At 43.4% G+C, this 24,550-nt stretch overlaps 1 long non-coding RNA gene across 1 annotated transcript; it reads left to right on the top strand.

The window, feature by feature from the left end:
• Positions 1-14,911: 14,911 nt before the first annotated feature.
• LOC121631444 lies at positions 14,912-16,060 on the top strand. The gene is made up of 3 exons (XR_006008745.1): positions 14,912-14,930; positions 15,011-15,052; positions 16,021-16,060. It is a non-coding gene; the product is annotated as an uncharacterized LOC121631444 (long non-coding RNA).
• The last annotated feature ends 8,490 nt before the right edge of the window (positions 16,061-24,550 follow it).

The raw sequence follows: 24,550 nt of genomic DNA, 5'->3' as shown, positions 1-24,550 counted from the left end.
ACCACCCCTCCATCACCCACTCTCCCAAACATACACCACTCCCCCACACACACACCATCCTCCCTCCCATACACCATCCATCCTCCCGCACACACACCATCCTTCCACCATCCATCCTCCCACACACTCCCCCATCCCTGCACCATACATTCTCCCACACATACCCCATCCTCCCACACATACATCATCCCTCCACCATTCATCCTCCCACACCCACACCACCCCCCCTCCCACACACCACGCATCCACCTCCACACACCCCACCCTCCCACACACCATCCCCCCACACCCACACCACTCTCCCCCCCACACACCACCCCCCCCCCCCCCCCCCCCCCAACACACACACAAACACCATCCCCCCACCACCATCCTCCCGCCACCCCACGCCGCGGGGGGACAGCCCCAGCCAGGAGGCGAGGAGACACGAGCCAGGCCCCCACCCCCCCACCCCGCCCCCGCCCCCCACTCCCCACCCCCAAAACAGCACCTTCCCCCCAGGGCCAGCAGCCAAAACCCCCCGGGCCAACGCGACAGGCCACCCGGCCCGCCCCGCCCCCGGGCCATCCATGGAGACAGGGGCGCTTGAAGACCCCATCCCCCCTCCCTCCCTCACTAGTGATGGAATATATTATGTGCTGTTTGCAATTAAAAAAAGAGGGTTAAAATTGGGGGGCAGTAACTGCATTGAGGAGGGGGCGGGGCCACCTGAGCAGTCCCACCCACCTGACCTCGCATGTTCCACCCCCCAAAACGTGTTTGTATGTTGCAAATGTTATTTGTGCTCAGTGACTAAGTGGAATTAAAAGCTGGGAGGCATGCTGCCGCTCGGCGAAGCAACGGGGCCACTATGATGACCCCCCTGCCCCGCCCAGCGCAACAAGCACACCTCCCACAGCCCTACCTGTGTATGTAGTGAAGAGTGGGGGAGGGGAGGGGTCAGGAGATGTAGGTCCAGAGGGGAGTAGGCCTCCCCCCTGGAAGACGACCCGCCAGTGGCCTAGGGCGCCCCCGTCCCCCGCCGGCCCCAAAGGGCGTCACAGGCCCGGAGCAGGCACCCCAACCCAGGGACGCCACGAACCCCCTCAGGGGCCAGCCACCAGCCCAAGGGGCCACTTTGCTCTTTCTGAGTAGGAGGGGGGCGAGGCAAAGGAAGGGAACCCCAGGCCCACGCCCCCAACACCCGGCCAGGGCGCCCCCCAGAGGACACGTCCTAACCCCCTGCAAACGCACACATACTCTTTTTTTTTTTTTTTTTTTTCCCCCCAGCCACTCACACACCCTCTCACACACCTCTATACACCAACACCTCAATACGTGCACATACCTCCACACACACACTTCACGCACATACCTATAAACACACACACCGGTGCCCACATACACACACACTCTCATACCCCTCCATACACATACACCACTACATACGCACTCACATACATACCTGCATATACACACAAGCACCTCCATACATACTCACGCCTCCACCCACTCCTTCACTCCTCCACACACACCTCGACCTCCACGTGCACACACTCATCTATACACACCTTCACACACACCCACACACACCTCCCACATAGACCTCCACACACACACCCGCACACCACTCACACACACATACACGCACACACCTAGACCTTCATACACACCCACACACACATACAGCACACACATCCCTCTACACCCACCCACACACCAGCATACCTACAGACACACACACACACACACCCACCTTTATACAAACACACCCCCACCCAGGTTCCGGGGCTGCGACCAAGCACCAGGGCACGGACCAACCCCCGGCACGGCACATCCGGACGGGCCCAGCCCCCCCCAGCAGCAGCAGACCCCCCACCCCCAGGAGAGGGGGGAGACCCGACACCCCAGAGCCCGGGGCCCCCACCCGGCCCACCCCGGGCCCGACCGGCCACCCGGCCAGGGGCCGACGGACACCGACCCAGGCGCCCCGGCAGCCACCCCCCACCGCCACGAGGCAGCCCCACCCCGGGGCCCACCCAATGCCGCCCGCCCAGACCGGAACCCCCAGCCGACCCAGCAGCGGAGCGGCCGAGATCCCCACCCAGGAGACAACCGGAGACCCGAAGCCACCAGGGACCCCCCACCCATATCCACCCCCATCCCAGCGAAGCCGCAATCCTCCACCTACATTAGGTGATGTAGCCAGTCACAGGGGACCAGAGGGAATGAAAGTCATCTGATTGGTTCCTGGAGGAGGCAGACATTGTCTCAATGCTGATGTGATCTAACAGGAGATTTCTAAACTGCTGGATAGACAAATTATTCTTATCTTTCCAGTTCACAAGAATAGTTTTCTTTGCGATGCATAAGACTGCGAGGAACAAGTTTATGGAGTGTATTCCTATGTTAGTGTCACCCAGGTCGCCCAGTAGGCAAAGTGTGGGGTTTGCAGAAAAACTGGTTTTAAACCATTTTGAGAGATCTTCACACACCTTAATCCAGAACCTTTGGACAGGTGTGCAGGACCACAGCGCATGGATGTAGCTATCAGAAGTGTTCTCAGAGCAGTGTGGGCAGATATCTGATGGTGAAAGGCCCATCCTGAACATCCTGTGTCCTGTATAATGAGTTCTATGGAGAATTTTGAATTGTATTAGTTGTATATTTGAATTCTGAGTAATTTTAAACGTGTTTAAACATATTTGTGACCATCTTTTCTGATCAAAGTTATTAGATAAATCATCTTCCCATTTTGAAGTTGGGAGAGATATCCTGTCTTCTAGCTTTGCAAATAATCTATATATTTTTGATAATAATTTTGGAGTATTAAGATTCAAGAATTCTGCTATTCTGACAGGAAGCTGCAAGTCTAACTGTACAGGGGTATACTTCTTACATATAATTGATTTTAGTTGGTGGTACTCTAAGAATTTATTGCTGTTGATTCCATACTGTGAGACAATTGTGTTGAAAGATACAAAGTTTCCATTTTCTATTATCTGTCCTAACTGTTGTATTCCTTTAGTCTTCCATTGAGTGAAGTTTATCATCTTTTTGTTCTGCAGGATGTCAGGGTTGTTCCAGATGGGTGTAAGTCTACATGGAAAGAGGGAAGATCTGGTTATCTTACAGAATTCCCACCAAGCCATTAAGGAAAAACGGATGTTAAGGCTTTTAAAGCACTTATATGGTTTAATGGTTGAGCTGATGAACGGCAGGTCAGAGATGACTAAGTCCTCACACAAAGCCTGCTCCACATCTAGCCACGGCTCATCCAGATAACTGGGTTTGAGCCACTTTGAGATGTACTGCAGTCTGTTAGCTATAAAGTAGTGATTAAAGTTTGGTAGATCCAGTCCTCCTCTATCTTTAGTCTGCTGTAAGGTTTTAAGACTGATACGTGACGGCTTGTTTTTCCAAAGAAACTTGGATATGAAAGAGTCCAGAGATTTAAACCAACTGGTGGAGGGTTTAGTGGGTATCATTGAAAATAAATAATTAACTTTAGGTAGAATCATCATCTTAATGGTGGCAACTCTCCCCATTAGTGAGATGGGTAAGCGCCTCCACCGTAAGAGATCATCTTCTATTGTTTTTAGTAGCTGAACATAGTTTAATTTTGTTAAATCTGATAATCTGGGGGAAATATTTATACCTAAATATCTAATGTTTCCTGTCTGTATTTTGATATTAGGGATGTTTTGTAGGTCACAGTTGATGGACATGGCTGTAGTCTTAGACCAGTTAATAGAATAATCAGATATTGATGAGAACTTATTAATAACTGTGATTGTCTCAGAGAGTGATGTTTGTGAGTTCTGAAGGAAGAGTAATACATCATCTGCATAAAGACTTATTTTATGTTCTATATTTTTGCCCTGGATTCCTTTAATTTCTATATTTTTTCTAATAGCAGCCGCTAACGACTCTATGAATATGGCAAAAGGTGAGGGGGAGAGTGGACAGCCCTGTCTGGTGCCTCTCTGTAAGCGGAAGCTTGGAGAAGTTTGATCGTTGGTTTTCACACATGCATTTGGGTTATTATATAATATTTTAATCCACTCTATGAAAGCAGGTCCAAACCCAAATTTGTCTAGTGTTGCAAATAGAAACTTCCAGTTTACCCTGTCGAAGGCTTTTTCTGCATCTAGAGAAATGATTGTGGATTCTAGATTATGTAAAGTAGAGTAATCTATGAGGTTAATTAGTCTACGCGTGTTAGTAGATGAATGTCGGCCTTTTATAAAACCTGTCTGGTCCGGATGTATTATAAGAGGGGTTATTTTTTCTATCCTTCTGGCAAGAGCTTTACTAATTATTTTCAGGTCTACATTTATTAAAGATATGGGACGGTAACTGGATGGAAGTGTGGGGTCTTTGCCTGGTTTTAGCAATAGTGTTATATTAGCTAAGTTCATATTTTGCGGTATTTTTGGTTTTTCCTGTATTTCTAACAACATATTATAAAATGTAGGAGCTAGCGTTGTCCAGAATTCCTTGTAAAATTCTGCTGAGTAACCATCTGGACCCGGGGCTTTATTGTTGGGCATATGTTGGAGAGCTTCGTGGAGTTCATCTACAGTAATAGGTGCATCTAAATTTATTTTATTTTCATTTTTTAGTTTTGGTAGATTAATGTTGTTTAAAAATTGTTCAATATGTTCATCTGTTGGATTAATCTGTGATTCATGTAATGTTTTATAGAAGCTTCTAAACGTGTCATTTATCTTGTCTGGGTCATGGCTGATGTTTCCGTCTTGATCTTTAACAGAGGAGATTGTTGTTTTCTCCTTGTTTGTTTTTAGTTGATTTGCTAAAAACTTTCCAGATTTGTTACTATGTTCAAAGTTCTCCAAGCGAAGTCTTTGCACTAAAAACTGTGTTTTTTTATCTATAATTTCTTTAAGCTGCAATTTAGTTTTCCTTATATTATTCATTGTGTGCTCTTCGGGGGAAATGCGGTAAGCCTCCTCCAATGATTTAATCCTGAGTTCTAATTCTAAAACTCTTGCTGTTTCCTTCTTCTTCTTATGTGAGGAGAAGGAAATTATTTTCCCTCGCATTACTGCTTTTCCTGCTTCCCAAAGGAGACACGCTGAAGTTTCAGGCATGTCATTTTTTTCTATATAAATTGACCATTCTTTTTTAAAAATAATCAATAAACTCAGGATCTTTCAATAAAGAGGTGTTAAATCTCCAGCTTTTACCAATCGGTTTATTATTTTTGATTCTCAGACTGAATGAAACTGGTGCGTGATCGCTGATGCTGATTGGATGTATCTGAGTCTCTGAAATGTCGCCCATTAGTGAGTTACTATTTAAAATATAATCTATTCTAGAGAAGGAGTGGTGAACTGAAGAGAAGAAGGTGTATTCTCTTAGTTTAAGATGGTGAGAGCGCCAAGCATCGCAAAGACCAAAATCCTTCATGTACTGTTTGATAGTTTCTGACGACTGCCAGACTCGATGACTGCCTGATGTGCTGCAGCGATCTTGTTCAGTCAAGACTACATTAAAATCACCAGCTAGCACTATTCTGTTATCTGAATAATTCTGGAGTGTAGCAAACAGGGAGTGGAAAAAGGAGGGATCATCTGCATTGGGACCGTACACATTGGTAATACATAATTTGATATTACAAATAGATAATAAAGTTATCAGAAATCTGCCTTCAGGATCCACTACTGTGCTATCTATGTCAAAATTTAGTCTCTTATTAATAAGAGTAGCTACTCCTCTCTGCCTAGAATTGTAACAAGCTGAGTAAACATGAGGAAACTGAGCTGTTTGAAGAAGATCTATGGTTGAGTTTGTTAAATGAGTCTCTTGTAGTAAGACAATGTCAGCCTGCAGCTCCTGTAATTTATTAAAGATCTTCAACCTCTTCTCCCTGGAACCGGCTCCATGTACATTCCAACAGACGATTTTTAACATGGTTATTGTGAACGGTTTAATGCTTCATGCGTGTTACTGACGCGTGTGTCTTTGTGCGCCCCTCTTGCGTGTTCGCGCGTGTTTGCATGCAGCCTGATTGCGCGCGTTTGTCCGTATGTTAAATGTCCGTATATGTAGTCTACCTTAATGCGTGTTCTCTCATACATAAAACGCGAGTGTTTATATGTATCATGTATGGTGCGGCTGTGCGTCCTGACGGTGTTCGACCGGCTACGTGCGCTGCTGATATTACGAGCTAGATTACAATTAACAGTGAAGACGTGAAATAGAAAGATAGTGAAAAGTGAAAAGTGAGAAGAGTGGTAAAACAGAAAAAAAAAATACATCGATCTAGGTGTAGAGGCTGTGGTGAGACGAGCAGTGTGTTCTACTGTCAGTGATCTATAATGGCGAGTTAAGAGTGATCATTTGGAGAGATTAACTTACAGCACCTGGGATCAGAAGAGCCACGGAGTGATGTCCGGGTCGCGGTACAGTTGTCCATTAATAAACAGTTTATCCACCGCGATGACAGCGCGAGCGCCATCGGCGATCTTTTTCCTCCTGATGGGAAACAGGACTCTCCGTCGGTCCAGAATCTCTCTCGGATATTGGTCGTTTACTCCGAAGATGGTCCCCTTCAGTTCGCGGCCCTGGTTCTTCACCTGCTCCTTCTGTTTGAAGCTGACAAACTTCGCTACTATGGGTCTTGGTCTGCTGGACCCGGGTTTCCTCCCGCCGAGCCGATGGACTCTGTGAAAGGAGATGTTTTTCACCGTTTCCTCCGGGAGCTTCAGGTGGGTTTTGATGAAGTTTTTCACCGTGGTCTCGGGGTCCTCCTCCGTCTGCTCTGGAATCCCTGCAAACACCAGGTTCTCTCTCATGCTCCGCGCCTGCAGATCGATCACCGTTTCCTTAATCTTCTTATTTTCATCTGAGAGACGGGTCAAGCCCTTGGTGAGGGATTTTACCGTCTCTCTGAGACCGGCATTTTCTGCAGCCAGACTTTCCACCTGCTTCTGGCTGAATTCTAATGATTCACGTAGCGCCTGGAACTCTTTGTGGAGAATTTCTACCAGACTCAAACGGGCATCAAAACTACTGAGTTTCTTATCTATGGAGATCAGAACATCTGTTGAGTCGTTCCCCGTTGGTGAAATAGCTCCAGGTGAATCCTCATTTCGCTGTCTCTTGGACTTGGATGAGGTGGAGGGGGTGGAGGTGTTGTTTGGTTTCCCCATGACGATTCTGTCGTAACAACGATCTATAAAATCTGTCAGGCTGGCCAAATCCTCCCCGCTGTGCTCCAGAGTGTACCTTTTAAAGACACTATAGTCCTACTTTAAAGAATATTTTGATTAAGTTGGCAAAAAATACAATCGAATGAAAGTAGAAATGTTTGGGCGCGCCTAGTTTGAATCTGCCGTCTCCCCCGGAACTACGTCACCTACAGCATTAGCGTCACTTCTTCACCGACATCTTCAACCTGTCGTTGGTAAAAGCCGTCATCCCGTCCTGCCTGAAACCTGCCACAATCATTCCAGTTCCTAAAACGGCATCTCCAGCCAGCCTCAGTGACTATTGCCCAGTAGCACTCATTACTGAGTGCTTTGAAAGACTCGTCCTACAGCACCTCAAAGCCTGCCTCCCTCCAACCCTGGACCCACACCAGTTTGCATACTGGGCAAACAGGTCAGCTGAGGATGCCATCGCCATCACTCTCCACTCAGCACTGAGCCACCTGGAACACGAGGGGAGCTACGTCAGGATGCTCTTCACTGACTTCAGCTCAGCCTTGAAAACAATAATCCCAGACATTCTGGTCCTCGAACTACCCTGCTTAGGGCTCCCACCACCCACCTAGACCTGGATAAAGGACTTTCTGATCAACCGGCCCCAGCATGTGAAACTTGGCTCCCACCTCTCTTCCACCGGCTCTCCTCAGGGATGCCAAGCCCACTACTCTAATCCCTCTACACATCTCACTGAAGTCCTGCTCATCCAGTGAACATCATTGTCACATCTGCAGACGACACGTCGGTGGCGGGGCTGATTACAGGAAGGAACAAGGCAGCCTACAGAGACGAGGTCCGGAAACTTGCTGAGTGGTGCTCAGTGAATAACCTAACACTGAACCACAAAGACCAAAGAACTCATTCTGGATTTTAGACAGAACAGAACCGGTCCCGCACCCCTGTTCATCAACAACAAACGTGTAGAGACAGTACAGTCCTTCAAGCTCCTTGCCGTCCACGTCTCCGCAGACCTCTCCTGGTCTGAGAACACCACAGCGCTGGTCAGGAAGGCCCAGCAGGGGCTACACCTCTCCATGGAGCTCAGGGAGGAACATCTGTACAGCTGCTGGTGACCTTCTACCTCCACCACTGAGACCCTGCTGACCTATACTGCCATGGTGCAGCGCTCCAGCTGCACTAAGGCTGACAGGAAGAGGCTGCAGAGGGCGGTAAACACAGCACAGAAGATCACCGGCTGCCCGCCATGTCTGACATCCATAACTCCCTCAACAGGGCCAGAAACATCATGAAGGACTCCACTCAACCCGGTTTTCACCTCTTTGACCTGTTGCCCTCTGGCAGGCGCTACAGGACCATACGGTCCAGAACAAGCAGACTCAGAGACAGCTTCTTTCCCCAAGCTGCTACCAAACTGAACTCAGACCTGCACTGATGCTCCTGCTGAGCACTTTCTAAATTACTGCTTACATTCAGACGACTCCACTGGTTACGGCACAGACCCGCATACTGCCTCAGACTGCTGTAATAACACCAACTAACTAGGTGTAATAACACCAACTAACTAGGTGTAATAACACCAACTAGATGTAATAACACCAGCTAGGTGTAATGACATCAACAATGTCTAATAACACCAACTAGGTGTAATAACACCAACTAGGTGTAATAACACCTACTGGGTGTAATGACACTAACTAGGTATAATAACACCAGCTTGGTGTAATAACACCAACTTGGTGTAAAAACACCAACTAACTAGGTGTAATAACATTAACCAGGTGTAATAACACCAACTAGGTGTAATAACACCAACCATCTACGTGTAATAACACCAACTAGGTATAATAACACCAACCAACTAGGTGTAATAACACCAACTAGGTGTAATAACACCAAACATCTACATGTAATAACACCAATTAGGTGTAATAACACCAGCCAACCAGGTGTAATAGCACCAACTAGGTGCAATAACACCAACTAGGTGTAATAACACCAACCAACTAGGTGTAATAACACCAACTAGGTGTAAAAACACCGAACAACTGGGTGTAATGAAAACAGTCTAGGTGTAATACCACCAACCAACTAGGTGTAATGACACTAAGGTATAATAACACCAGATAGGTGTAAAAACACCAACTAACTGGGTGTAATAACACCAACTAGGTGTAATGACATCAACTATGTCTAATAACACCAACTAGGAGTAATAACACCAACTAACTAGCTGTAATAACACCAACTAGGTATAATAACAACAACCAACTAGGTGTAATAACACCTACTAGGTGTAAAAACACCAACTAACTAGGTGTAATAACATCAACCAGGTGCAATAACACCAATTACGTGTAATAACACTAGCCAACAAGGTGTAATAACACCAACTAGGTGTAATAACACCAACTAGGTGCAATAACACCAACTAACTAGGTGCAATCACACTAGCAAGATCTAATAACACCAACCAGGTGTAATAACACCAACTAACTACATGTAATAACATCAATGTAATGACACCAACTAGGTGCAGTAACACCAACCAACTAGGTGTAATAACACCAACTAACCAGGTGTAATAACAGCATCTAGGTGTAATAACACTAAACAACTAGGTGTAATAACACTAACTAGATGGAAAAACACCAACCAACTAGGTGTAATGACACCAACTAGGTGTAATAACATCAACTAACTAGGTGCAATGACACCAACTAGGTGTAATGACACCAACCATGTGTAATAACACCAATTAACAAGATGTAATAACATCAACCAGGTGTAATAACACCAACTAGATTTAATAATACGAACTACCGAGGTGTAATAACACCAGCTAGGTGTAAAGACACCAACTAACTAGGTGTAATAACACCAATTAACTAGGTGTAATAACACCGACTAGGTGTAATAACACCAACTAACTAGATGTAATAACATCAACTAGGTGTAATAACACCAACAGACTAATTGTAATGACACCGACTATGTGCAGTAACACCAACCAACTAGGTGTGATAAACCCAACTAGATGTAATAAAACCAACTAAGTGTAATAACACCAACTAGGTGTAAAAACACCAATCAACTAGGTGTAATAACACCAACTAGGTGCAATAACACCAACTAACTAGGTGTAATAACACTAACGAGATCTAATAACACCAACCAGGTGTAATAACACCAACTAACTAGGTGTAATAACACCAACTAATTAGGTGTAATAACACCAACTAGGTGTAAAAATACAAACTAGGTGTAATGAAACCAACTAGGTGCAATAACACCAACTAGGTGTAAGAACACCAACTAGGTGTAAAAATACAAACTAGGTGTAATGAAACCAACTAGGTGCAATAACACCAACTAGGGGTAAGAACACCAACTAACTAGGTGTAATGACACTAACAAGGTCTAATAACACCAACCAGTTGTAATAACACCAAATAACAAAGTGTAATAACACTAACGAGGTCTAATAACACCAGCCAGGTGTAATAACACCAACTAACTAGGTGTAATAACACTAACGAGGTCTAATAACACCAACCAGGTGTAATGACACCAACTAACTTGGTGTAATAACACCAACTAGATGTAATAATACCAACCAACTAGGTGTAATAACACCAACTAAGTAGGTGTAATAACACCAACTAGGTGTAAAAACACAAACTAGGTGTAAGAACACCAACTAACTAGGTGTAATGACATCAATGTAATGACACCAACTAGGTGCAGTAACACCAACCAACTAGGTGTAATAACACCAACTAACCAGGTGTAATAACAGCATCTAGGTGTAATAACACTAAACAACTAGGTGTAATAACACTAACTAGATGGAAAAACACCAACCAACTAGGTGTAATGACACCAACTAGGTGTAATAACATCAACTAACTAGGTGCAATGACACCAACTAGGTGTAATGACACCAACCATGTGTAATAACACCAATTAACAAGATGTAATAACATCAACCAGGTGTAATAACACCAACTAGATTTAATAATACGAACTACCGAGGTGTAATAACACCAGCTAGGTGTAAAGACACCAACTAACTAGGTGTAATAACACCAATTAACTAGGTGTAATAACACCGACTAGGTGTAATAACACCAACTAACTAGATGTAATAACATCAACTAGGTGTAATAACACCAACTGACTAAGTGTAATGACACCGACTATGTGCAGTAACACCAACCAACTAGGTGTGATAAACCCAACTAGATGTAATAAAACCAACTAAGTGTAATAACACCAACTAGGTGTAAAAACACCAATCAACTAGGTGTAATAACACCAACTAGGTGCAATACCACCAACTAACTAGGTGTAATAACACCAACTAATTAGGTGTAATAACACCAACTAGGTGTAAAAAGACAAACTAGGTGTAATGAAACCAACTAGGTGCAATAACACCAACTAGGTGTAAGAACACCAACTAACTAGGTGTAATGACACCAACTAGGTGTAAAAATACAAACTAGGTGTAATGAAACCAACTAGGTGCAATAACACCAACTAGGGGTAAGAACACCAACTAACTAGGTGTAATGACACTAACAAGGTCTAATAACACCAACCAGTTGTAATAACACCAAATAACAAAGTGTAATAACACTAACGAGGTCTAATAACACCAGCCAGGTGTAATAACACCAACTAACTAGGTGTAATAACACTAACGAGGTCTAATAACACCAACCAGGTGTAATGACACCAACTAACTTGGTGTAATAACACCAACTAGATGTAATAATACCAACCAACTAGATGTAATAACACCAACTAAGTAGGTGTAATAACACCAACTAGGTGTAAAAACACAAACTAGGTGTAAGAACACCAACTAACTAGGTGTAATGACACTAACAAGGTCTAATAACACCAACCAAGTGTAATAACACCTACTGGGTGTAATGACACTAACTAGGTATAATAACACCAGCTTGGTGTAATAACACCAACTTGGTGTAAAAACACCAACTAACTAGGTGTAATAACATTAACCAGGTGTAATAACACCAACTAGGTGTAATAACACCAACCATCTACGTGTAATAACACCAACTAGGTGTAATAACACCAACCAACTAGGTGTAATAACACCAACTAGGTGTAATAACACCAAACATCTACATGTAATAACACCAATTAGGTGTAATAACACCAGCCAACCAGGTGTAATAGCACCAACTAGGTGCAATAACACCAACTAGGTGTAATAACACCAACCAACTAGGTGTAATAACACCAACTAGGTGTAAAAACACCGAACAACTGGGTGTAATGAAAACCGTCTAGGTGTAATACCACCAACCAACTAGGTGTAATGACACTAATTAGGTATAATAACACCAGATAGGTGTAAAAACACCAACTAACTGGGTGTAATAACACCAACTAGGTGTAATGACATCAACTATGTCTAATAACACCAACTAGGAGTAATAACACCAACTAACTAGCTGTAATAACACCAACTAGGTATAATAACAACAACCAACTAGGTGTAATAACACCTACTAGGTGTAAAAACACCAACTAATTAGGTGTAATAACATCAACCAGGTGCAATAACACCAATTACGTGTAATAACACTAGCCAACAAGGTGTAATAACACCAACTAGGTGTAATAACACCAACTAGGTGCAATAACACCAACTAACTAGGTGCAATCACACAAGCAAGATCTAATAACACCAACCAGGTGTAATAACACCAACTAACTACATGTAATAACATCAATGTAATGACACCAACTAGGTGCAGTAACACCAACCAACTAGGTGTAATAACACCAACTAACCAGGTGTAATAACACCATCTAGGTGTAATAACACTAAACAACTAGGTGTAATAACACTAACTAGATGGAAAAACACCAACCAACTAGGTGTAATGACACCAACTAGGTGTAATAACATCAACTAACTAGGTGCAATGACACCAACTAGGTGTAATGACACCAACCATGTGTAATAACACCAATTAACAAGATGTAATAACATCAACCAGGTGTAATAACACCAACTAGATTTAATAATACGAACTACCGAGGTGTAATAACACCAGCTAGGTGTAAAGACACCAACTAACTAGGTGTAATAACACCAATTAACTAGGTGTAATAACACCGACTAGGTGTAATAACACCAACTAACTAGATGTAATAACATCAACTAGGTGTAATAACACCAACTGACTAAGTGTAATGACACCGACTATGTGCAGTAACACCAACCAACTAGGTGTGATAAACCCAACTAGATGTAATAAAACCAACTAAGTGTAATAACACCAACTAGGTGTAAAAACACCAATCAACTAGGTGTATTAACACCAACTAGGTGCAATAACACCAACTAACTAGGTGTAATAACACTAACGAGATCTAATAACACCAACCAGGTGTAATACCACCAACTAACTAGGTGTAATAACACCAGCTAGGTGTAATAACACCAACTAACTAGGTGTAATAACACCAACTAAGTGTAATAACACTAACGAGGTCTAATAACACTAACTAGGTGTAAAAACACAAACTAGGTGTAATGAAACCAGGTGTAATAACACCAACTAGGTGTAAGAACACCAACTAACTAGGTGTAATGACACTAACAAAGTCTAATAACACCAACCAGGTGTAATAATACCAACCAACTAGGTGTAATAACACCAACTAAGTAGGTGTAATAACACCAACTAGGTGTAATAACATCAACTAACTGGGTGTAATGACACTAACAAGGTCTAATAACACCAACCAGGTGTAATGACACCAACTAACTTGGTGTAATAACACCAACTAGATGTAATAATACCAACCAACTAGATGTAATAACACCAACTAAGTAGGTGTAATAACACCAACTAGGTGTAAAAATACAAACTAGGTGTAAGAACACCAACTAACTAGGTGTAATGACACTAACAAGGTCTAATAACACCAACCAGGTGTAATAACACCAACTAGGTGTAATAACACCAACTAACTAGGTGTAATAACACTAACGAGGTCTAATAACACCAACCAGGTGTAATGACACCAACTAGATGTAGTAATACCAACCAACTAGGTGTAATAACACCAACTAAGTAGGTGTAACAACACCAACTTTGTGTAAAAACACAAACTAGGTGTAATGAAACCAGGTGTAATAACATCAACTAGGTGTAAGAACACCAACTAACTAGATGTAATAACATCAACTAGGTGTAATAACACCAAATGACTAAGTGTAATGACACCAACTAGGTGCAGTAACACCAACCAACTAGGTGTAATAACATCAACTAACTAGGTGTAATGGCACTAACAAGGTCTAATAACACCAACCAGGTGTAATAACACCAACTAGGTGTAATAACACCAACTAACTAGATGTAATAACATCAACTAGGTGTAATAACACCAACTAGATTTAATAATACCAACTAACTAGGTGTAACAACACCAGCTAGGTGTAATAACACCAATTAACTAGGTGTAATAACACCGACTAGGTGTAATAACACCAACTAACTAGATGTAATAACATCAACTAGGTGTAATAACACCAACTGACTAAGTGTAATGACACCGACTATGTGCAGTAACACCAACCAACTAGGTGTGATAAACCCAACTAGATGTAATAAAACCAACTAAGTGTAATAACACCAACTAGGTGTAAAAACACCAATCAACTAGGTGTATTAACACCAACTAGGTGCAATAACACCAACTAACTAGGTGTAATAACACTAACGAGATCTAATAACACCAACCAGGTGTAATACCACCAACTAACTAGGTGTAATAACACCAGCTAGGTGTAATAACACCAACTAACTAGGTGTAATAACACCAACTAAGTGTAATAACACTAACGAGGTCTAATAACACTAACTAGGTGTAAAAACACAAACTAGGTGTAATGAAACCAGGTGTAATAACACCAACTAGGTGTAAGAACACCAACTAACTAGGTGTAATGACACTAACAAAGTCTAATAACACCAACCAGGTGTAATAATACCAACCAACTAGGTGTAATAACACCAACTAAGTAGGTGTAATAACACCAACTAGGTGTAATAACATCAACTAACTGGGTGTAATGACACTAACAAGGTCTAATAACACCAACCAGGTGTAATGACACCAACTAACTTGGTGTAATAACACCAACTAGATGTAATAATACCAACCAACTAGATGTAATAACACCAACTAAGTAGGTGTAATAACACCAACTAGGTGTAAAAATACAAACTAGGTGTAAGAACACCAACTAACTAGGTGTAATGACACTAACAAGGTCTAATAACACCAACCAGGTGTAATAACACCAACTAGGTGTAATAACACCAACTAACTAGGTGTAATAACACTAACGAGGTCTAATAACACCAACCAGGTGTAATGACACCAACTAGATGTAGTAATACCAACCAACTAGGTGTAATAACACCAACTAAGTAGGTGTAACAACACCAACTTTGTGTAAAAACACAAACTAGGTGTAATGAAACCAGGTGTAATAACATCAACTAGGTGTAAGAACACCAACTAACTAGATGTAATAACATCAACTAGGTGTAATAACACCAAATGACTAAGTGTAATGACACCAACTAGGTGCAGTAACACCAACCAACTAGTTGTAATAACATCAACTAACTAGGTGTAATGGCACTAACAAGGTCTAATAACACCAACCAGGTGTAATAACACCAACTAGGTGTAATAACACCAACTAACTAGATGTAATAACATCAACTAGGTGTAATAACACCAACTAGATTTAATAATACCAACTAACTAGGTGTAACAACACCAGCTAGGTGTAATAACACCAACTAACTAGGTGTAATAACACCAACTAAGTGTAATAACACTAACGAGGTCTAATAACACTAACTAGGTGTAAAAACACAAACTAGGTGTAATGAAACCAGGTGTAATAACACCAACTAGGTGTAAGAACACCAACTAACTAGGTGTAATGACACTAACAAAGTCTAATAACACCAACCAGGTGTAATAATACCAACCAACTAGGTGTAATAACACCAACTAAGTAGGTGTAATAACACCAACTAGGTGTAATAACATCAACTAACTGGGTGTAATGACACTAACAAGGTCTAATAACACCAACCAGGTGTAATAACACCAACTAGGTGTAATAACGCCAATTAACTAGGTGTAATAACACCAACTAGATTTAATAATACCAACTAACTAGGTGTAATAACACCAGCTAGGTGTAATGAAACCAACTAACTGGGTGTAATAACACCAACTAACTAAGTGTAATAACACTAACGAGGTCTAATAACACCAGCCAGGTGTAATAACACCAACTAACTAGGTGTAATAACACTAACGAGGTCTAATAACACCAACCAGGTGTAATGACACCAACTAGATGTAGTAATACCAACCAACTAGGTGTAATAACACCAACTAAGTAGGTGTAACAACACCAACTAGGTGTGATAACACCAACTAACTAGGTGTAATAACCCCAAATAGATGTTACAAAACCAACTAAGTGTAATAACACCAACTAGCTGTAATAACACCAGTCAGGTGTAATAACACCAACTAGGTGCAATAACACCAACTAACTAGGTGTAATAACACTAACGAGGTGTAATAACACCAACCAGGTGTAATAACACCAAATAACTAGGTGTAATAACACCAACTACCTAGGTGTAATAACCCCAACTAGATGTAATAAAACCAACTAAGTGTAATAACACCAACTAGCTGTAATAACACCAGTCAGGTGTAATAACACCAACTAGGTGTGATAACACCAACTAACTAGGTGTAATAACCCCAACTAGATGTAATAAAACCAACTAAGTGTAATAACACCAACTAGCTGTAATAACACCAGTCAGGTGTAATAACACCAACTAACTAGGTGTAATAACACTAACGAGGTGTAATAACACCAACTAGGTGCAATAACATCAACTAACTAGGTGTAATAACACTAACGAGGTGTAATAACACCAACCAGGTGTAATAACACCAAATAATCACAGGCTTTCAGAGGAGAGGTGGGGGTGCAGCTGAGTGGGACAGGCAACGTGCCAACGAGTTGAACATGTTTTTCAATAGGTTCAACTCCAACCCCTCCTCCACTGGCAGCCCCTCTTCTGCATCTCAATCTCAATACAACAACTCCCCACCTCCCCCCACCAACACCACCACCTGCTGGGACCCGTTCTCATCTCCTGCCCCCAGGACTTCCTCACAGCCCCCACAGCTCTTCCCCACCTCCGACTGCAGACACCTCTTCGCACCTCTGTTGTCACCTCCACCCCCCAGCCCACTGCTTACATCCACCTCAGAACCTGCTATACCCCCCACCCCCCAGTCTGGACTCCACATCACATCCAGCCAGGTGAAGAGAGAACTGGAGCAACTCAAACAGAGGAAAGCCGCTGGACCGGACGGACTCAGCCCTTATGTGCTGAAAGCATGTTCCGGTCAGCTCTGTGGAGTTCTCCAGCACCTCTTCAACATGAGCCTACGCCTTCAGAGAGTGCCAGTGCTCTGGAAAACATCGTGCCTGGTCCCAGTGCCCAAAAAAGGACGTCCTACTGCACTGGAGGACTACAGGCCAGTAGCACTGACCTCTCACACCATGAAGGTCATGGAGAGACTGGTTCTGGCGCACCTCAGGCCACTGGTGGGCCCATCACAAGACCCCCTCCAGTTTGCATATCAGCCCCATGTTGGGGTTGATGATGCAATCATCTACTTGCTGCAGAGGGCCTACTCCTCCCTGGATAGACCTGACACATCAGTCCGCATCATGTTCTTCGACTTCTCCAGCGCCTTTAACACCATCCAGCCTGGACTGCTGAAGGCCAAACTTCTGGACATGTGGGTGAGTGCTCCCCTCGTCGCCTGGGTAGACGACTATCTGACGGGCAGACCACAGTTTGTGAGATTACAGAACTGTGTGTCTGATCGTCTGATCAGTAACATTGGGGCCCCCCAGGGAACTGTGCTGTCTCCCTTCCTCTTCACCACATACACATCAGACTTTAAATACTGCACTGAGTCGTGTCATCTGCAGAAATTCTCTGATGACACGGCCATTGTGGGATGTGTGGAGGGGGGGAGGGAGGCGGAGTACAGGGACCTGGTGGACCGCTTTGTGAGGTGGTGTGGGGAGAACCACCTACTGCTGAACGTGGCGAAGACGAGAGAGATGGTGGTGGACTTTAGGAGGAACAAGCCTCTGCCCTCTCCTGTCTGCATCAATGGGACGGATGTGGACTCAGTGGACTCATACAAATATCTAGGCGTCACACTTAACAATAAGCTGGACTGGTCCACCAACACTGACGCCATCTACAAGAAGGGGCAGAGCCGGCTTTACTTCTTAAGGAGGCTCAGGTCCTTCCACGTCTGCAATAAGATGCTGCAGATGTTTTATCAGTCTGTTGTGGAGAGCGCCATCTTCTTTGCTGTAGTGTCCTGGGGTGCGGGCATCAAGGCAAAGGACGCCAACAGACTGAAGAAACTGATCAGAAAGGCAGAGTCTGCTGTCAGCTCTAAACTTGTCACCCTGGAGGAGGTGGTGGAGGAGAGAATGCTGGCAAAACTGCTGGCAATCAGGGACAACCCCTCCCACCCCCTCCATAACACACTGGACAAGTTAAAGAGCAGTTTTAGCAGCAGACTGATTCAACCCCGCTGCTCTAAGGAACGGTACAGGAGATCGTTCCTTCCTGCTGCAATAAGACTCCATAACTCATCCACCTCTGCCAAAGCCATGATCACACAACTGGACTAAGCCAACAACTGAACTTACTGCAACCTATAACTGTCGCTTGATATTATATATCATATAATTATACAATATTTGTATCCTTTGCACATCCAACATTCTGTATCATCTTTGCACATCCTTTATTTACATAGTCATATTGACATATTAATATCTGATAGCTAGTTTCATTATTACTGCCACTGCACTTTATCTGCCAATCCACTCTGTATTCATATTTTATTTATTTCTAATTTTATTCCACTCTGGATTTCTATCTTTATTTTATTTCTACTTCTATTCCACTTTACTTATATTGTATATTTTACTTCTATTTTTTATTCATAGTTTATGCCACGTATGACACTGGACTACTGTAACAATGCAATTTCCCTTCGGGGATAAATAAAGTTGTCTGTCTGTCTGTCAATAACTAGATGTAATAACACCAACTAGCTAGGTGTAATAACACCAACTAGATTTAATAATACCAACTAACTAGGTGTAATAATACCAGCTAGGTGTAATAACACCAACTAACTAGGTGTAATGACACCAACTACGTGTAATAACACCAACTAGGTGTAATAACACCAACTAGGTGCAATAACACCAAGTAACTAGGTGTAATAACACTAACGAGGTCTAATAACACCAACCAGGTGTAATAACACCAACTAACTAGGTGTAATAACACTAACGAGGTCTAATAACACCAACCAGGTGTAAGAACACCAACTAACTAGGTGTAATGACACTAACAAGGTCTAATAACACCAACCAGGTGTAATAACACCAACTAGGTGTAATAACACCAATTAACTAGGTGTAATAACACCGACTAGGTGTAATAACACCAACTAAGTAGATGTAATAACATCAACTAGGTGTAATAACACCAACTAAGTGTAATAACACCAACTAGCTGTAATAACACCAGCCAGGTGTAATAACACCAACTAGGTGCAATAACACCAACTAACTAGGTGTAATAACACTAACGAGGTGTAATAACACCAACCAGGTGTAATAACACCAAATAACTAGGTGTAATAACACCAACTAAGTAGGTGTAATAACACCAACTAGGTGTAATGAAACCAACTAGGTGTAAGAACACCAACTAACTAGGTGTAATGACAATAACAAGGTCTAATAACACCAGCCAGGTGTAATAACACCAAATAACTAGGTGTAATAACACCAACTAAGTAGGTGTAATAACACCAACTAGGTGTAATGAAACCAACTAGGTGTAAGAACACCAACTAACTAGGTGTAATGACAATAACAAGGTCTAATAACACCAGCCAGGTGTAATAACACCAACTAACTAAGTGTAATAACACTAACGAGGTCTAATAACACCAGCCAGGTGTAATAACACCAACTAAGTGTAATAACACTAACGAGGTCTAATAACACCAGCCAGGTGTAATAACACCAACTAACTAGGTGTAATAACACTAACGAGGTGTAATAACACCAGCCAGGTGTAATAACACCAAATAACTAGATGTAATAACACCAACTAGCTAGGTGTAATAACACCAACTAGATTTAATAATACCAACTAACTAGGTGTAATAATACCAGCTAGGTGTAATAACACCAACTAACTAGGTGTAATGACACCAACTACGTGTAATAACACCAACTAGGTGTAATAACACCAACTAGGTGCAATAACACCAAGTAACTAGGTGTAATAACACTAACGAGGTCTAATAACACCAACCAGGTGTAATAACACCAACTAACTAGGTGTAATAACACCAATTAACTAGGTGTAATAACACCGACTAGGTGTAATAACACCAACTAAGCAGATGTAATAACATCAACTAGGTGTAATAACACCAACTAAGTGTAATAACACCAACTAGGTGCAATAACATCAACTAACTAGGTGTAATTACACTAACGAGGTGTAATAACACCAACCAGGTGTAATAACACCAAATAACTAGGTGTAATAACACCAACTAAGTAGGTGTAATAACACCAACTAGGTGTAATGAAACCAACTAGGTGTAAGAACACCAACTAACTAGGTGTAATGACAATAACAAGGTCTAATAACACCAGCCAGGTGTAATAACACCAACTAACTAAGTGTAATAACACTAACGAGGTCTAATAACACCAGCCAGGTGTAATAACACCAACTAACTAGGTATAATAACAGCAACTAGATGTAATAATACCAACCAACTAGGTGTAATAACACCAACTAGGTGTAATGACACTAACGAGGTCTAATGTGAGAAAGACCCTTAAAGGAATTAACCCCCGCAAAGCTGCTGGCCCAGACAACATCCCAGGGCGTGTACTGAAAGACTGCGCACACCAGCTGGCTGAGGTGCTGACGGACATCTTCAACACCTCACTATCGCTGGCATCCGTTCCCACCTGTCTAAAGACTGCAACCATTGTCCCCGTCCCAAAGTGTCCCACAGTGACAGGCCTGAATGACTACCGACCCATAGCCCTGACCCCGGTAGTCATGAAGTGCTTCGAGAGGCTGGTTATGGCCCACATCAAAGACTCCATCAACGTCACCGCGGACCCACATCAGTATGCATACAGAAAGAACCGCTCCACTGATGACGCCATCTCATCAGTGGTCCACACAACCCTCACCCACCTGGAGAGCAGAAACTCATACGCCCGCCTGCTCTTCCTGGACTTCTCCTCTGCCTTCAACACCATCATCCCACAGACACTGGTCCAGAAGCTCTCCACCCTTGGTCTGAGTAACACACTGGGGAACTGGGTCCTGGACTTTCTGACCAACAGACCTCAGACTGTCAGGATCCATAACTCCACCTCCTCCTCCATCACCCTCAGCACCGGCTCTCCTCAGGGCTGTGTGCTGAGCCCCCTCCTGTTCACTCTGCTGACATATGACTGCTCGGCGAGACATCCCAGCTGTCATATAGTGAAGTTTGCAGATGATACAGCGGTTGTGGGACGCATCAACAACAACGATGAGTCGGAATACAGAGAGGAGGTGGAACACCTGGTGCAGTGGTGCAGAGAAAACAACCTCTGCATCAATGTGAAGAAGACCAAGGAGATGGTGGTGGACTTCAGGAAGGATAAGCGCCCTACTCCTCCCCTGCACATCGGAGGAGTAGCTGTGGAGGTGGTCTCCAGCTACAGGTACCTGGGTGTGCACATAACCAAGGACCTCACCTGGAACACCAACACTTCCCAGCTGGTCAGGAAAGCACACCAGCGCCTCTACTTCCTTAGGAAGCTGCGGCGAGCCGGACTAGGGAGCGCTGTCCTGAGGAGCTTCTACTGCTGCGCGGTGGAGAGCGTCCTCTGCACCTGCATCACCTTGTGGCACGGCAACTGCACCGCTGCTGAGAGGAGGGCTCTGCAGAGGGTGGTAAAGGCTGCACAGAGGACTATGGGGAGCAGCCTTCCCACCACCTTAGACCTCTACACAGAACGATGCAGGGGGAGGGCCCTCCGTATAATGAAGGACTCCACCCATCCAGCACATGGACTTTTCCAACCCCTCCCCTCAGGCAGGCGGCTGAGATGCATAAGGAGCAAGACCACCAGGTTCAGGAACAGCTTCTTCCCCGAAGCTGTCAGACTGCTGAACTCTTGCCATGCCTTGTAGACTCCTCCCCACCCTACCCCACCCTTCCCCACCCTACTGCCCCACCCTACTTCCCCACCTCTGAACACCAGCCCAAACCCTGCTGCCCTGCCCCCATCCCCATCCCCATCCTAAACTGAATCCACCCCCCCACTCCGACAAACAGACCTGCACTGCAAACACTTTACCCCCCCCAGGGGAGTTCCTGTCCACATGTTTACATGTTTACCTGCTGTCCATATAAGTGCAATATCATTAATATTAATATCAGAAATGTTATACTTTGGACTATCACTACCTCATGCACATACATACTTGCACATATTTATCTAGGCTGCACATGCAAACTGGGCTCTTTAGTGTTTATTGTTATTTTTATTTTTATTTTATTTAAAATTTTGCTGTTTATATTCTATTGTATTTAGCTTATATTCTATTTATATTTAGCCTATATTTCTATTTTTTTTTTTCATGTCTTATTTTATTTCACTTATTGCCCTCCTTCTTATGGCTCAAACCGGGACCTCAGTTCTAATTTCGTACCATAAACATGTAAATGTGAGCTGGTATGACAATAAAGTTCCTTGAATCCTTGAAAACGCCAACCAGGTGTAATAACACCAACTAACTAGGTGTAATGAAACCAACTAGGTGTAATAACACCAACTAACCAGGTGTAATAACACCAACTAGCTGTAGTAACACCAACTAACCAGGTGTAATAACACCAACTAGCTGTAGTAACACCAACTCACACGTGCAATCTATGCATTTCCAGTCTTGAGTGTACCTTCTACAGAGCCACCATGGAGAACCTTCTGACCAGCGGCATCACCGTGTGGTACGACACCTGCTCCACGTCCTGCAGGAAGACCCTCCAACGCATCATGAGAGCATTTCAGAAGATCGTTGGTATCTCTCTCCCCTCCCTGCAAACATCTCCACCTCTCCTCACCCGTACAGCCTTCTGCATGGAGACCCCCCCCACCCGTCACACATTTACTTTAGCCTGCTGCATCACAAAGAGCCTGCAGACCAGGACCAGCAGATTGAAGGGCAGCTTAGTCCACCAGGGTGTCAGGATGCTGAACCCCCCGCTCCCCACCCATTTTAACAGACCAGAAGCTAAGTCAGTTTGCTGTTCTCTATAACCAGAAACATCTCAGTGACTGTAATTTGCCTCGTGAGTTTATCCTGTTTTATTTACTTAATACCTTTTCTTTCATCTTACCAAGCTTTGAGAGAACTCTAACATTCTGTCTGTCCTGTGTGCTGCAGAACTGACAATAAAGCTGACTTTGACTTGACATTGATGACAGTATTTAACACTTACATGCATATCTAAGCAGTAATGAGGCGGAGCCATTAGGATGAGTCAGACATGGTCTGTACACCAGTCTGTTAACCCAAAGCACTCCCTGTTGACTAGCAGCATGGACAGAAACTTAGCTAACGTGATCCGGTAGTTATATGTAGTTCAACATAACGTTATTTATATTGAAACTCAAATAGAATATATGATCAATTCTCACTTTCGTAGGAATCCATCACAGTTAAGAAGTCTCAGGGCAGCCCCTACCCTTGGAGAATCCGCTAGCTAACGCTGTAAGCTCAGTTACTGAACTGTCAATCAAAAAAAAATCACTGTCCAATGGGAAATGACTTCTCAGAAGACCCTCCCAACCAAGAGGTTAGAGCCAGAGGTGCAAACAGAAAGCCAGGAAGCGTGAAAGCAAAGATGGCAGCGAGAACAGAACATCTAGGAACAGGAAGCTGACCACACACTTACTGCCACACCAGGACCAGACTTCCTCAGTGGATCTAAGAACATGCTGCAGACCTAGTCTTTACTTTTCTCTTAATTTCTTAATTTTTCTTTGATATTTTGAGTCTTTCTCTGTCCTTTTGGCACAAATATGACCCCATACAAATCAGCCAATCAACAAGCAGAAA

The sequence above is a fragment of the Melanotaenia boesemani genome, chromosome 20, assembly GCF_017639745.1.
Source record: "Melanotaenia boesemani isolate fMelBoe1 chromosome 20, fMelBoe1.pri, whole genome shotgun sequence".
In the NCBI taxonomy this organism is placed as follows: domain Eukaryota; kingdom Metazoa; phylum Chordata; class Actinopteri; order Atheriniformes; family Melanotaeniidae; genus Melanotaenia; species Melanotaenia boesemani.
Note: the sequence above shows the minus strand (reverse complement) of the source record. Positions and strands in the feature narration are given on the sequence as shown.